The sequence below is a fragment of the Balaenoptera borealis genome (assembly GCF_965194805.1).
Source record: "Balaenoptera borealis genome assembly, chromosome: 3".
NCBI classification, from domain to species: domain Eukaryota; kingdom Metazoa; phylum Chordata; class Mammalia; order Artiodactyla; family Balaenopteridae; genus Balaenoptera; species Balaenoptera borealis.
Window position 1 is genome coordinate 30,424,050 of NC_138866.1, and position 17,392 is coordinate 30,441,441.

At 38.6% G+C, this 17,392-nt stretch overlaps 1 protein-coding gene across 6 annotated transcripts in view; it reads right to left on the reverse strand.

Moving 5' to 3' along the window:
- The window catches only part of SIPA1L1 (signal induced proliferation associated 1 like 1), a 376,440-nt gene that overhangs the window by 269,816 nt on the left and 89,232 nt on the right, over positions 1-17,392 (reverse strand). The window contains exon 1 of one of the 6 annotated variants that reach the window (XM_082384313.1): positions 12,892-13,029. The exons of the other annotated variants lie outside the window; for them this stretch is intronic. The gene's annotated coding sequence lies outside the window, so the exon portion shown is untranslated. Of the gene's footprint in view, positions 1-12,891; positions 13,030-17,392 lie in introns of those variants that run through there. 6 annotated transcript variants of the gene reach the window in all.

Below are 17,392 nucleotides of genomic sequence, written 5' to 3' on the forward strand. Positions count from 1 at the left end.
AACGGGAGTGTCAAAGCCGCTAGAAATATATCATCCAAATCACGAGGTAATTCAACATCACATGGTTGCTCTGCCAGGTGATTCCTCACCTCTAAGATGCCAAAGTCAAGGTTTGAAGAGGCCTAGACCTCTTTCTTATCTTTCGGGAAGGAATTCAACAAAATCTCCTAAAATCAAAAGAAAAAATCTTCCCTGAATAAGGTTTTCATTGGTGGTAAAAGAATCAGAAACAACAGAAAACGGTGAACTGAAACCCAAAATGTCAGGGGAAACAACTCTGTCCTTTCGAACTTTATAATGTGCCCCCCGCCCCGATACTTGAACATTCTTCTCTCCTCAAGCCAAATACTTTTCTTAGAAAAATAAATCAATGCTTTACATTCCATATTCATGAGTAATTACAAAAACAAACTAGCATACACTCTGGTAGAGCCTTTTTAAAGTTATTGATTAATCAAATTAATGAAAGCTGACATACATTCTGAACTCACTATTTTCCAATGTGGATATCACCTCAATAAAACATCTGTTTTCTATCTCCAACATTTCAGAAACAGCAAACCTATAACAAAAACACAATGCTCCCCATCCCACCCCCTTTTTTAGTGAGGGGTGGTGGCAGTAAAGAAGAGGAAGAGGTTGTGATTCCAGAATTAAATATTGACTTTCCCCTCTCCTTGTGTGGAGCACATTCCTTGACAGTGTAAAAAGAAACAGAAGCTTCCATTTAATTCTGAGTTCACTGAAGCCCGAGGAGCTAATTGCTAAAACAGAAACTCATCGGAAACCAGCAGTCCTTTGTGTAGCCCTCTTCTCTGTGCACAGTCTGCCTGGGAGAGCCCCGCTCAACCACTCCCTGGGACATCAGGGACGACGAGCTATTGGAAATGTCCTCCCCAAGCTAAATGCAAGTGAGTTGAAAGAACAGCAGGGAAGCCAGAGGGGGAAAAACCCTGCTCTCTTGGGATTTTTGGATCAATTCCAAGAACTTTCCATCTCCCACTGCCAGCAGCACCCATCAATTCCCACAGTAACCAGCCCACAGCTTTCCAACTGGTCCAAAAGGGAGGCACGCATGAAGCGCTTGAGAGCATGACCCAATCCAATCACTGCTGAGTGGCTTAAACATTCCAATTCTACCTCCTTGCTTCCCTTAATCCCCAGGTTACCAGCCGGTTCTCTCCTTTCTCCCTTCGACTTGATGCTAAGATAATGAAGGGGACTCTTTTTTTCTAGGACTCTGCACAAAACCATATTCCGTGTTCCGACGTGATCCTGATTCAAGTCTATCTGGTACTAGAGCAATCGTGTCCCCCCAGCCACACTGTGCATGAATGTTTGCTTAATGAAGGACTCCTCTGGTATAGAAATAAAGATTTCAAAGATTCAGGGGTACAGATTTGAGATCCAGGATAGGGTGAAGAAGCTGCATTCCCAAAAGGAATGAAGAGCAGAAAAAAGGGAGCTGAAGTGGATGGAGATGACCTTGTTCTTGTGAAGAAGAGGATTCCTTATGCTGACTCAGCAGGACGGGGAACAGGAGGAGGAGGCCCACAAAGGCTGAGAGCATTTCCGTCCCCAACACATGTCAAGGGCCCTGCAGTCAGCAACAGTGCCTCATGATGGTGATTTTCAACACAGAAAGGGGCATTGATCAATTCTAACATGTTCATCTCAAGAATTACTATGTCGCAGATTTTTTAAATTAATAAGTAAGGTGGAGAATCAAATTAAAAGTGCTCTCAGCATGGGCTATGAACCAGTCCTGAAAGATTTCACATTGTCAACAGAATTTAATGACTAAAAGGGAAAGAAATAATGAGGGTGACAGGAGGTGCTGCAAAAAGTAGTACTTGTCATGGCCCCTGGAGTCTATACCTCACTGATAAGATGCACTTGTTTTCCTTAGGGGAGACGCTGAGTAATGCAGCTGTGGGGTTCTAACGTATGCACGCATATATTTTAAATTTTAATAGACACTCCCCAATTACTCTCTAGCGAGGATCCCACAGCAGTATGGATGAGTTCTTTAAACATTTACCTACTATTTGCATGACACTGTGCTAATTACAGAATGTAAAGTAATAAAAAAAAAAAGACCTTTAAACATGACTCATCATCACAAAGACTGTAGGGGAAATGGAAGGAAATACATGAAAACAGTAGTTTGTCCTGATAAGAAGGTAAGATTATGGGTAAGTACCCTTTATATTATCAGTAATAAATCTTTTTAAAATAAGCTTTAACAAAAGGCAGAATGGGACTACATCAAACAAGCTTCTGCACAGTAAAGGAAACTACAAACAAAACAAAAAGGCACCCTACTGAATGGGAGAGGATATCTGCAAAGAATATATCCGATAAGGGGCTAATATCAAAAATATACAAAGAACTCATACAACTCAACATGAAAAAAACAGACAACACGATTAAAAAGTGGGCAGAGGATCTGAATAGACATTTTTTCCAAAGAAGACATACAGATGGCCAACAGACACATGAAAAAATACTAAACATCACTAATCATCACGGAAATGAAAATCAAAACCACAACGAGATATCACCTCACACCTATTAGAATGGCTATCAACAAAAAGACAAATAACAAGTGTTGGCGAGAATGTGGAGAAAAGGGAACCCTTGTGCACTGTTGGTAGGATTGTAAATTGGTGCAGCCACTATGGAAAAACAGTATGGAGGTTCCTCAAAAAAACTGAAACTAGAACTACCATATGATCCAGCAATTCCACATTTGGGTATTTACTTGAAGAAAATAAAAACACTAGTTCAAAAAGATATATACACCTCTATGTTCACTGCAACATTATTTACAATAGCCAAGATATGGAAGCAACCAAACTGCCCATTAGTACATGAATGGATAAAGAAGATTTAGAATATATATATATATGTGTGTGTGTGTATACATATATATGCAGAGAGAGAGAATATATATCAGCCATAAAAATAAAATATTGCCATTTGCAACAATATGGATGGACCTTGAGGGCATTATGCTAAGTGAAATAAGTCACAGAGAAAGAAAAATAACACATGATCTCACTTATATGTGGAATCTAAAACAAAAACAAAACAAACCAAGCTCATAGATAGAGAACAGACTGGCGGTTGCCAGAGGCAGAGGGTAACGGGTGGGTGATATGGGTGAAGGGGGTCAAAAGGTAAAAAGTTCCATTTATAAAATAAATAGGTCAGGGGGATATAATGTACAGCATGGCAACTATAGTTAATAATACTGCATTGCACATCTGAAAGTTGCTAAGAGAGTAGATCTTAAAAGTTCTCATCACAAGAGAAAAAAAGTTTGTAACTATCCTTATGTATGGTGACAGGTATTAACAACACATATTGTGGTGATCATTGTGCAATGTATGTAAATGTCCAATCATTATGTTGTACACCTGAAACTAATATAATGTTATATGTCAATTACACTGCACCTGAAAAAATGCAGAAGTTGAGAAATATTTGAGCTATACCAAACAAATTCCTAGAGGATCAATGCTTTTAAAAAAAATCTAAATGAATGTGCCAATTTATCACGAATGGAAGTTCAGAATCTGAGTCTAAAGTTCATATGGGAAAATAAATGAGCAAGAATAGTAAGAGTAATTATGAAAAAGAAGAGTAATAAAGGAAACTAGCTTTAATACTTGACAGATAGTAAGATGTGTTATAAATATACAACAATTTAAAAGTGTGAAACTGGTTCATGAATAGACCATCAAACCAAGGATAAAATAAAAATTCTAAAAATACTTCAGAGAGTTTGATATAGGATAAAACATAACACCTAAAATTGGTGCAGAAAAGATAAATTCCTCAATAAATGGTACAGGCACAACTACACAGCGATATGGAAAAGAAAATGGGATATCAACTCACAATGACAACAAATTACAAATTGATCAAACAATTTAAACATTCAAAAAAAAAGAAACTACAAAAGTACTAGGTGGGCCAAAAGGTTCATTCGGTTTTTTCCGTAAGATGGCTCTAGTAGCACTTAGCTGTCTTTAACTTCATTCGAAACAATTTTGTTAGATTGTATGCGACAGCTGTCCTATCAGCATGCATTTAAAAAAAGACTTGGGACTCCCCTAGAGGCACAGTGGTTAAGAATCCGCCTGACAATGCAGGGGACACGGGTTCGATCCCTGGTCCGGGAAGATCCCACGTGCTGCGGAGCAACTAAGCCCGTGCGCCACAACTACTGAGCCTGTGCTCTAGAACCCACGAGGCACAACTACTCAGCCCGCGTGCCACAACTACTGAAGCCCACGCGCTCTAGAGCCTACGTGCCACAGCTACTGAGACCATGTGCTGCAACTACTGAAGCCCGTGCACCTAGAGCCCATGCTCTGCAACAAGAGAAGCCACCACAATGAGAAGCCCGAGCACCACAACGAAGAGTAACCCCTGCTCGCAGCAACCAGAGAAAGCCTGCTCGCAGCAATGAAGACCCAATGCAGCCAAAAAAAAAAAAAAGGAAAGACTTATCAAATTGCTGAATTTTTGTGGTCATTTTAATATTGAAGATGGAAGGAAAAAAGCAACATTTTTGGCATATTATGCTTTATTATTTCAAGAAAGGTAAAAATGCAACCAAAACACAAAAAAAGATTTGTGCAATGTATGGAGAAGGTGCTATGACTGATCGAACGTGTCAAAAGTGGTTTGCAAAGTTTCGGGCTGGAGATTTCTTGCTGGACAATGCTCCACGGTCAGGTAGACCAGTTGAAGTTGATAGCCATCAACTCGAGACATTAATTGAGAACAATCAATGTTATACCACAAGGGAGATAGCCAACATACTCGAAATATCCAAATCAAGCACTGAAAATCATTTGCATCAGCTTGGTTGTGTGAATCGCTTTGATGTTTGGGTTCCACACAAGTTAAGCGAAAAAAACCTTCTTGACCATATTTCCACATGTGATTCTCTACTGAAACATAATGAAAACATTCTGTTTTTAAAACAAATTGTGACAGCCGATGAAAGTGGATACTGTACAATAATATGGAAAGGAAGAGATTGTGGGGCAAGTGAAATGAACCACCACCAACCACACCAAAGGCTGGTCTTCATCCAGGGAAGGTGATGTTGTGTATATGGTGGGATTGGAAGGGAGTCCTCTATTATATGAGCTCCTTCTGGAAAACCAAATGATTAATTCCGATAAGTACTGCTCCCAATTAGACCCACTGAAAGCAGCGCTCGACGAAAAGCGTCCAGAATTAGTCAACAGAAAACGCATAATCTTCCATCAGGATAACGCAAGACGGCATGTTTCTTTGATGACCAGGCAAAAACTATTACCTTGGCTGGGAAGTTCTGATTCATCTGTCGTACTCACCAGACACTGCACCTTCGGGTTTCCATTTATTTAGGTCTTTACAAAATTCTCTTAATGGAAAAAATTTCAGTTCCCTGGAAGACTGTAAAAAGCACCTGGAACAGTTCTTTGCTCAGAAATATAAAAAGTTTTGGGAAGATGGAATTATGAAGTTGCCTGAAAAATGGCAGAAGGTAGTGGAACAAAAGGGTGAATACATTGTTCAATAAAGTTCTTGGTGAAAATGAAAAATGTGCCTTTTATTTTTACTTAAACACCTGAAGGCACTTTTTGGCCCACCTAATATTAAAAGAAACCAGGAGATATCATTCATCCTCTTTGAGAGTGTAAAACCTTTCTAAGTAGGACATAAAATCCAAAACCCATAAAATAAAAGATCAATAAATTTGATTATCCAAAAGTAACAAATTACACAGGGCAAAAGTTACCATAAATGACAAAATATGAACCCAGGAAAATAAATCAACAGCTCCTATCACAAAGTGCTAACCTCTTATCTCATTAGATAAATGGGCAAAAGATCACAAGAGTCAATTCACAGAAAGAAAAACCGCTCTTAAACACCCAACAGTATGTGCAACCTCATTTATGAGAGAAACGCACAGGAAAGCCACAAGAAGATTCCTTTCTTCAGCTATGAAACGGACAAGGATCAAAGGTTTATTCACACACTACTGACAAGTGGGAAGAGAAAGGCATACATTGCTGGTGGGAGTGTAAATCTGTACAGTGTCTGTGGAGGACAGTTTAACAATACTTATCAAAGATGTGAAGATACATATTCTTGGTGTGGGGGTTTTTAGTGGGAGAAACAATTACCATACCAGAAGAGCATAAATGTATGGCAGATGGTCATGCTTTTTTTTTTTTTTCTAATCTTGGCAGAGCCCCTTTTTAGCTGAATGGCTTTTGCTTCTTTTTTTCTTTTAATTGAAGCATATATTTCACATACAATATTATATTAGTTGCATATGTACAATATAGTCGTTCGACACTTGTATATATTGTGAGATGACCCCCACAATGGGTTTAGTTACCATCTGTCACCATACAAAGTTAATACGGTATTATTGACTGCATCCCCATGCTGTACATTACATCCCCATGACTTATTTTATACATAGAAGTTTGTACCTCTTGATCTCTTTCGCCTAATCTACCCAACCCAAATCCCCTCCCCTCTGGCAACTACCAATCTGTTCTCTGTATCTATGAGTCTGGACTTTGTTTTGGTTTTTCTGTTTGTTTTGTTTTTTAGATTCCACATATAAGTGAAACCATGGGGTACTTGTCTTTCTCTGCCTGAATTATTTCACTTAGCACAATGCCCTCCAGGTCCATCCATGGTAGGGCAAATGGCAGCATTTCATCTTTTTTATGGCAAATAGTCCGTTGTGTATCTATACCATATCTTCTTTATCCATTCATCTACAGATGGACACTTTGGTTATTTCCATATCTTAGCTAATGAAAATAATGTTGCAATGAACACAGGGGTGCATACGTATCTTTTCAAATTAGTGTTTTTGCTTTCTTCAGATAGATACCCCTAAGTGGAATTGCTGGATCATACGCTAGTTCTATTTTCAACTTTTTGAGGAACCTCCATACTGTTTTCCACAGTGGCTACACCAGTTTTAGGATACATATTCTTTAACCCAGAAACTCCTCTATATAAACCTGCACACTTAAAAGTTCAAGGACAAGCCATAGAGGCACTGTTAACAATATCAAAAGATCAGAAACAACATAAAGTCCACTATTAAGAGACTGGATAATAAAGTACAATCATAAACTGGAATGAAAGAGTGAAAGCACGGTACAGTATGCTACAATTTGTGTAAAAATAAATTTTAAAAAGTATATATACTAAATGTAATCTGACATTTCTGGATTGGATCCTTGAAGAGAAAAAGGGCATCAGCAGAAAAACTGTGAAATCCGAATAAAATCTACACAGTTTAGTTTCACTGCATAACCTTTTGGATTTTACTCTATGGGTATATATTAGCTATTCAAAACATAAGATTTAATTTTAAAAAACCTGATTACTTCCATCGTTCATGGTATTCATATCCTTCCACATACTGCTAACAAGAAACACCAAGGGTACGTGTAATGCTTCAACCTTCTAATATACTTCCATTATTGCACCTAAACACACACCCGCCTCACCCGCTAGGTTTTAGGTACTTAAAGATAGAGGCCATGCCAACTCAGCTCTGTTCTCAAAGAATCTGGAGAACATTTGCCACATGGTAAGAGTTTAACAAATGAGAGCCAAAATTATTATGTTCTGGTCCAATGGTCCAATTTTTGATTAGTAAGAAATTTTGTATTTCAAATAGCCAAACAATTCTTCTAGGGGTTTCCTCTCATCCTTAGTTCACAATGACACGGAAGAGAGAAGCGAGGGGCAGAGATGGGTGAAGTACTTCTCACTGAGGATTTGGGTAGGAACATAGAAGTATTTTAGATAAACGACCCTCCAACCTCACTTCGTAAACATTTTGCTCTGTGCTAGAGCTGCAGGGACTATAAAGACAAGTAAGATGAAGTCCTTATGGTAGAAGCTAGGCATAATTAACATCAACACTTGCAAAGGTGACATTGTGCAACTGCCTTGGATTTTCAAAAAGTTTTTCCACAAAGGCCATTAAAATGCTTTTCAAAGAAAAATCACGTATTTAACAATAGAATAAAATGCTAAAACTCCAATTTAGACAAAGTTTTGGTTTTCTATGATGTCTCTTCAGGAAAAAAACTTGTGGGCAGCATGCTTAAGAATGTCCAAAGAGCAGAAGACCTAAATAGACATTTCTCCAAAGAAGACATACAGATGGCCAACAGGCACATGAAAAGATGCTCAACATCACTAATTATTAGAGAAATGCAAGTCAAAACTACAATGAGGTACCACCTCACACCAGTCAGAATGGCCATCATTAAAAAGTCTACAAACAACAAATGGTGGAGAGGGTGTGGAAAAAAGGGAACCCTCTTACACTGCTGATAAGATTTGGCACAGCCACTATGGAAAACAGTATGGAGGTTCCTCAAAAAACTAAAAATAGAGTTGCTATATGATTCAGCAATCCCCTTCTTGGGCATATATCCAGACAAAACTATAATTTGAAAAGATACATGCACCCCTATGTTCATAGCAGCACTATTTACAATAGCCAAGACATAGAAACAACCTAAATATCCATTGACAGATGAATGGATAAAGAAGATGTGATATATATATATATATATATATATATATATATATATATATACACACACAATGGAATATTACTCAGCCATAAAAAGGAACAAATATTGGGTCATCTGTAGAGACGTGGATGGACGTAGAGATTGTCATACAGAGTGAAGTTAAGTCAGAAGGAGAAAAACAAGTATCATATTAATGCACATATGTGGAATCTAGAAAAATAGTATAGATGAACTTATTTGCAAAGCAGAAATAGAGACACAGATGTAGAGAACCAACGTATGGACACCAAGGGGGGAAGGGGGAGGTGGGATGAATTAGGAGATTGGGATTGGCATATATACACTATTGATACTATGTATAAAATAGATAACTAATGGAACCTACTGTATAGCTCAGGGAACTCTACTCAATGTTCTGTGGTGACCTGAATGGGAAGGAAATCCAAAAAAAGGAGGGGATATATGTATACGTACAGCTGATTCACTTTGCTGTACAGTAGAAACTAACACAACATTGTAAAGCAACTATACTCCAATAAAAATTAATTAAAAACATATTCAAAATACAAAAGACAAATGACTTAGGAAATATTCTGAGGTCCCTGAATGGGTAAAGAAATACCACTGAATCTGTCGCAAAAGCATTAATAGTGCCGTCCCATTTCCACCAGCTCAGAGCCCTAAGCCCGAGCACCAACACCATAAAGCAATATAACCTGGGGCAAACACTGATCTCTGTGAATACCTATTTTTCATCTACAAAATGTACAGATGACAGTTAAGCCTCCTTCCAGATCTATCAGACTTTTTTTCCTTCACACCCCAAATATAAACTAAGATCCTGCAGTCTTTTTACACAGACACACACATCAACACACGCATTTGGTCCCCACATTACTACCCTATTTCCAGAGTGGCCTAACACAAAAACAAAATGATATTTGATTACAAACTGGTGCCATATATAAGCAGTTCTCAAGTGATTGAGAAAATGATTCATCCAACTGTATGTTGAAATGAAATTGAAATGTGTACGCTGTACAGTGAAACATTCACTGAATTGTGCATTTGTTCATGTTTAAGATTATAAAAGCTTCTCACTTGGCTTTCATGTGATCTTCTATGTACTGGTTAGGCCACATATAACTTCTTCTGCAAGCTATCTTTAGGAGTGCATATTGCTACTTGATATTTTTATTTTGTTTACCACTTTTCACAGCACAGAAAAAAGAGGGGAACACTGGGGGAAAGTCACAGGCAAACTCATCCACAGGCAGAGATACATGAATGATCAGTGGAGAGTTTTGTTCTTGTTTATTTAACACAATCCTTAGTTTGAACCTACTGGTTTGAAAGGTGATTCTGTAAAAGGCAGAACAGAGGTCTGTGAGTAGCAGCGAACATGCTAAAAGCATGGTACAGTGCATATTAAGAGCTTATCTCTGTCCATTGAAATTTTCCCTTTCAAAACACAGAAATAACATTGCATTGCTAACAAATGTGGTTTTCTTCTAAAGTAGTTCTTTTCCCCTAAATAACCAGCATTTTATGGTATAGGTCCTTTCTAAATAATATAGGGAGAGAGAAGAGTTTTCCAAGAAACATACAAATGAGTTCAAATGTCCACAGTGAAAAGACACATCTGAGGGGATGAGAATATGAAATAATATCCATCTGCCGGATTAGCCAGAACAGCCTCCCTGAGGAAAGGAACTTGAACATGTTTCAAAGGAGAGAAAGGTGACTGACAGGTAGAGAGAAGAAAAGGAAACGCCAGGCAAGGAGAAAGATGCACACAGAAGCTACCACTGTGCTTTCTCAAGAAGCAGAGATGCAATGTGACGCAATGTGTGGCAGAGATTTATTTTAGTTATTAAGACAAACCAAAAGTGGAGAATACATGTCACTTCACGCTCTGAACCTCGGTTTCCTCGTCTGTTACAGGGGAAGGGTGGCCCACAAGACTTGGACAGCTCGCTTCCTGGGAGGCACCACACAGGCAATGAACACCTTACAACCCTGCGAGGTGCATGGCTTGGGAGCCCATTGACAGATGAAAACAGCGAGGCTCAGCATCCCGATGAGGCCTCCAGGTAGAAGATTTTAGATGTTAAAAAGAAAATGCACGAGGACTTCCCTGGTGGCGCAGTGGTTAAGAATCCGCCTGCCAATGCAGGGGACACAGGTTCAATCCCTGGTCCAGGAAGATCCCACATGCCACAGAGCAGCTAAGCCTGTGCGCCACAACTACTGAGCCTGCGCTCTAGAGCCCGCGAGCCACAACTGCTGAGCCCATGCACCGCAATTACTGAAGCCTGTGTGCTCTAGGGCCCACGTTCTGCAACTACTGAGCCCGGGGGCCGCAACTACTGAAGCCCGCGTGCCTGGAGCCCGTGCTCTGCAGCAAGAGAAGCCACCGCAACGAGAAGCCCGCCCACCGCAACGAAGAGTAGCCTCTGCTCACTGCAACTAGAGAAAGCCTGCGCGCAGCAAAGAAGACCCAATGCAGCCAAAAAATTAAAAAAAAAAAAAAAAATGCACGATAACTACTGTGGAGAAAGAAGGGGCATCATATTAAGACTGACTTCAAAAATCCGAGCTCCTGAACATAATCAACCGATAAAATAATGGTTATATTCTTTTCTTAAGAGAGCAAAGGAATAAGGAACTGTATCTGTCTTCCCTGTCATGCTAGACAAAGGAAAGCAAAGGGGTATAGACCATCCTTTATTTGAAGAGTGTCCTCTAAGAAGTCCTTTAAGGGAAACCAAAGGACAAAGCATGGTATGTCTTCCTGTGACAGCAGTGGCTCTCATTTAATTATGTATTCCCTCTGCCTGCGGTGTCCATAATGAGGTAGGTGTTACACTGAACGTTCAGCACATTCCTTAGCCTTTAGAACAGAGGTGAGCAGTTAACTGAAGGGGCCTTCCGTCCTCAGAAGCACAGAAGACAGCCCTCACACCCAGCTTTACCGCCAATGCACAGATTCTAAAACAAGCTGTTATTTCTATACAAAAGCTCAACAGCAATTATGACAATGTACTTGTCATTATTTAATTGCAGAATTCCATACATATAAATAAATTCACATCTGGTAGCAAAATAGAGCCCAATAAATAAAACTAGCCTTAAAAAAAAAATTCATAGCCAAATATTATGTTAATGAGGTCTACTTATTTGTAAATAAGTCAGTTCTTCAAATTTAGCCCCAGCTCCATCCCATTTCTCTAGATAAATATGTGGAATTAAAGAACACTTCTATATATTAAATTCTCTCTGTTGATGGGAGTCACTCTGGTAAAACAATTTGGGAGTATCTATTACAATATCCCATGACCTGACAACTGCCTAGAGAAACACATGCCCACGTACACAGAACCAAGGACAAGGATATTCTTTGCAGCTTTCTTTGTAATTGGAAGCTATCGGAAACAACCTAGAAGATCAGCAATAGGAAAATGGCAGAAAAACTATGGTATATTCCCATGACTAGTCTACATAACATTAGGCAGCAGTTAAAAAGAATGAACTAGATTTATATCAACTAGCATGGACAGACCTCCAAACCATGTTCCTGAATGACAAAAAAAATAGTGATATTCAATACACCACCAATTACGTGAAGTTTTAAACACAAAATACAATACGTTTATATTATAAATACCAAATCAACAAAGTGTTTGCCTCTGGAGAACAGGGGAACCAGCAAGAGGAGACAGGGAGTAAATCTTATAAACTCATTTATTACTTTTATTAAAAAATTAATTTAAAAAAACACCTTGCAAGGATGTTACTGGGTTATCAAATGACAGGATTACAGAATAAGGTGAAATACAGATATCCCTGCAACCACTGCTAAATTAAAATCTAATCAAATGTAAAAGAAGACAAACTACCAGGAGCAACCAGAACATCACAAATGAAGCTGGGGTTTTATCTGATGAAGAACAAAAGACTGTCGACTTAAATGGCCACATGAAGCTTCAAGCTGGTATAACGAATTATTATTGGCGGGAGCTTGCACACATATTCTTTTTTCCAGGCTAAAAACTTGACAGCAACTGAAAGAGGACCTAATATAGAAACGTCAAGATTATGTTAACATCACTAAATTAAAACAGTTAACGTTCCCTTTAACCACTAAGAATCCTTTCCCACCAGTGGCCAATGTTTATGGGAGAATGCAAACAACTTTTTAATAAAGGTCAGCTTACAGTAACAATAACAAGGAGGGTTCCCTTCTTGCAGGGACTCTCCAGAAAAATCAGGGCCTTGCATGGGCACCATTTACCTCCTCAGCGAGGAGTGAACCATCATCAGCCAGGCTCTCATTTATACACCCATCCATAGCTCCATTCTTCAGGGAAAATAAAATGGCTCTCGATTCAGGCAACTGCATTGCCAATACTATGTCTATCTGTAAGAAGTCCTAGAGTGAAGAAGGAAGAAAGGAAGGAAGTGAGGGAGGGAGGGAGGAATGGGGCGGGGGGAGGGAAGGAGGGAGGGAGAGAGGGGAAAAATAACCAATTCGTTTTTGTAATACTACATATAATCAATGTAAGATTTACTTTAAATACAAACGCATCCTTCTCATTTTTAGTTACTATAATGCCATAAGATTTAACAGAAAAGAAAAACTAATCATAGAAGAGTAAATAATAACAAACTGTCCTCCTTATATCATGTGTTAAAAACATCTTATAAAACAGCATGCAAAGTATGATCCCAATTTTGCTTTTAAAACATATACATGGTCACGTAGAAGGACAAAAATGAGAGAAAACTATTAAAATATTAGCAATCCTAAAAAGCAAATGACCCAATTTCTCCTACAATAAATTACATGAAAAAAAGGAGAGAAGGAAAATGTTACAGATTAAGAAAGTTTTGAAAGAGACAAACGCAATGTGTTCATCAGGCTAGGATCCTGATTCCAACAAACTGTAAAATGACAATTTTGAGACAAAGGAAGTGAACATGGACACCAGGACAAACTAGAAGTAAATAATATTAAACAATAATCATTAATTTCATTAAGGGTAATGACATTGTGACTATTTTTGAAGTCATTATCTGTTTAAAATTCTTACTGAAGTATTTTGGTTAAATGGTATAATATCTGGGCTGTGCTTTAAAACTCAAAAAAAAAATTTTTTTAAACAATCAAAACAGGAAGAAGATGGATGGAACAAGAAAGGCAAGATGTCTGTACCTGTTGAAGCTAGACTGATGGGAACATGGGGGATTGCTGTGCTATTCTATTTTTGTGCATGTTTGAAAAACCTCACAAATAAAAAGTGAAAATGCTTGTAGGGCTAGTTATCCCTGGGTGGTAGAGACTGGGTGATCTTGTAGGAATTTGGTGATTTTTACTTTGACGTCTGTGCCTTTTAGGAACATCCACATTTTACACAATAAATATGAATTACTTTGGTTGTTTGAAGAAATAAATGTTACTCTTTTAGTGGATGGATGGATGGATGGATGGATGGGTCTTTCAAAGCCCAGTTCCAATGATGCCACCTCCATGGATTTAATTCTCCCTCTACAGACACCTCAATACATTTTACTTGTACTTCCACTAAAGGCCTAATTATATTTGATCACTTAGTATGACAATTTTTAATTATGTCTTATTTCCCCCTTTAGAAAAATAAGGGGCATTTCTTTTTTGTATTTCCATTCCTGTCAACACTAAGCAAAAAGCTCTCTAAATAATTGGAGTTAAATAGTTATATACTTAATTGAATTAACTTTTCCACTAATAAATCCAGGGAAGAAACAAGCGGCAATAGCAGTAGAATATCCTACTGCTTGTAACTACAAAAGCTTTATGGTTAGAACATGCCCAGAGGTCCCTATACCCATCAAATGTTACCTAGACAATTTCTCAAACCATTTATTTTCCAACTGACTGGGGAAAAAAACATCAGTCAGTAGCAGAAAGGGGTCAGTTACTGAACTGAGTTAGACTTTTTTTTTAATGACTCCTTGAAAAAAAAAAATCAAAGTCTATTAGTTCTTGAGCAACCATTCATTATTTAGCTACTGAAGACTCCTCCAGAGCACTGATCAGTCCATTTTCATTAAGGAAACCATTACAGGAAGAACACAGAGCTAGCCATGTGCGGAGACAAACAATGGTTTGAGAAACATCCCCTGCTCTGAAAAGGCTGATGTTATCTGGAAGGGCTGTACACCCACAACTCTCATAGACTCACTAGAAACTCTGGCATCTTCTGTGCAGATGTGAACAGTAGCTTTCCTCAAGCCTAGGGTCTTGCTTAAAAGTCATTTCCAGGGACTTCCCTGGTGGCACAGTGGTTAAGAATCTGCCTGCAAATGCAGGGGACATGGGTTCGAACCCTGGTCCGGGAAGATCCCACATGCCACGGAGCAACTAAGCCCATGCATCACAACTACTGAAGCCCACACTCTCTGGGGCCCACGCGCCACAACTACTGAGCCTGCGCTCTAGAGCCCGTGAGCCACAACTACTGAGCCCACGCGCCACAACTACTGAAGCCCGCACACCTAGAGCACGTGCTCCGCAACAAGAGAAGCCACCACGATGAGAAGCCTGTGCACCACAACAAAGAGTAGCCCCAGCTCGCTGCAACTAGAGAAAGCCCGTGCACAGCAACGAAGACCCAATGTAGCCAAAAATAAATAAAGAAAGAAAGAAACAAACAAACATGTCAACTAAAAAAAAAAGTCTTTTCCAAAAAGACACAATAAAGCCCTCCTCCCAGGAGAAGGAGTACCAAGACCCCCAAAACACGGCATACTGGACACTCCTACACATAAGACTTCACCCACCACATGACCCGAATTTTGCTTGCATGATTTTGACGAAAGCCACTCAAATACTAGTGAAGACATTTACAAGTTCCTTTTATGTCTAAAATATTCTTAGGTATTGACAAACATTAAAACAAAGCTCAGGTTTTAAAGCAAAACCCCCACCACTAAGAGTTTCCCAAGGCCTTTGAGAAATACCAGTGTATCATGAAGAACTGGCAGGTGCTAGCTCTCCCCAAGTTTCACCTCTCATTCCATCCTGTGATCCGCTCCCAGAAGCCAGGTGTTCAAAAATGCTTTCACCCACCCAGGTTTTCAAGGCAGGTAGGGGAGGCAGAGCGATGCACAATTCCCACCCTGCCCTCCACCCACACTCAAACACAGTTCATGTTCTTGCTTCTCTATTTTCTGATTCCTTACTTTAGAAGTTCAAATCTACTCCTAACAGCAAATTTTAAATTTATGGGACAGTCAAGAAAGTGGGTAACATGGTATCGTTAGAAAGAATCATATCCATACAAATTCAGGGCCCTCAAAATATGAGCAGGTACTAAGAAACAAGACACTCCTCCAAAGACAACTTAATTCCTATTCCCATGTGTTCTATTTGTCACCAATGAATTTAGAAGAGGCAACGCTCTATTTGATGGGGACAGCTGTACTCTTAGGTTCTGAAGAAGATAAAGGTAAGAATTCGGTGAGAATAAGTTGTTCTCACTGAAAAGAGAAAGGTGATGATAGCATTAGCAAATGTGCAGGGGTCACAGTACAGTTCTACAGTCTGTTAAAATGTTTTTTTTTTTTTAAGAACAAAGAAGAAGTTTTGAATAATAAATAAGCACAATGAAATAATGCTGAAGTGACCCCCAGGCATGCCAAATTCAAGTCAAATTAGTCATGGCCAAAGACAAAAGGAAAACTCTGCAATCATCCCTTTGCTACTCTAAATTTTTAATATTTTCATATTACATTATAGTCAGCTTTTAGTTAATAAAATTTCAACTTGTATTTATCTGAAAAAATCTTAAAAATGATACAAATGAACTTATTTATAAAATGCAAACAGATTCACAGACTTAGAAAACAAACTTATGGTTACCAAAGGGGAAAGGTGCGGGGGAGGGATACCTTGGGAGTTTGGGATTGACATACACACACTACCGTATTTAAAATAGATAACCAACAAGGACCTACTGTATAACACAGGGAACTCAATATTCTGCAATAACCTAAATGGGAAAAGAATTTGAAAAAGAACAGATATATGTATATGTGTAACTGAATCACTTTGCTGTACACCTGAAGCTAACACAACATTGTAAATCAACTATAATATACAGTAAAAGTTTAGAAAAAACAAAATATAAAATTTCAACTATTATTTATCTGAAAAAGTTGCCTCCCTTTTGTACCCTCAGTGCCACTGTGAAACTCTAATTCAGGTTGACCCACAGAATCTAACAAGTCTACTCAAGGTCAACATTTGAGCTTTTTTCTTCTAAGAGTTAATATATTCAAACTCCTGTTATTAGTTAATCTACTGTCTTTGTCACTGGGCTATGTTTAAAGAGGAAATATTGGATATAAACAGCTGTTCTCGCATGTTTTAAGGAAGACATAATTTGTAAGAAAAATGAGAAAAGGGGTAGGGTGCATCAGTGGATAAGAGGGAGTTCTACAGGATGGACAGCCAGGGAGAAAATGTTTTCCAAGCTTCCATTTCTTAACTGATTTGTGAATCTGCTACAGACGTTCTATCATCTGGATGGCCAATGTAAGGCATTAGATTATTAGGTTTCTTGCTACCACTCCATATAACACCAAGAAAAGTCTAGGAGAATGCAATGACACACATCTTTTTTCTCTCTTTTTACACTTACTAAATGGTTGGGACTTCCCATAAAACAACAAAAAGGATGTCTTTACTTTTGTGTATTACACCCGCAAGCTATTAGTCTTAAGTAAATGTGACTAGTGTTATTCTTTTTTAT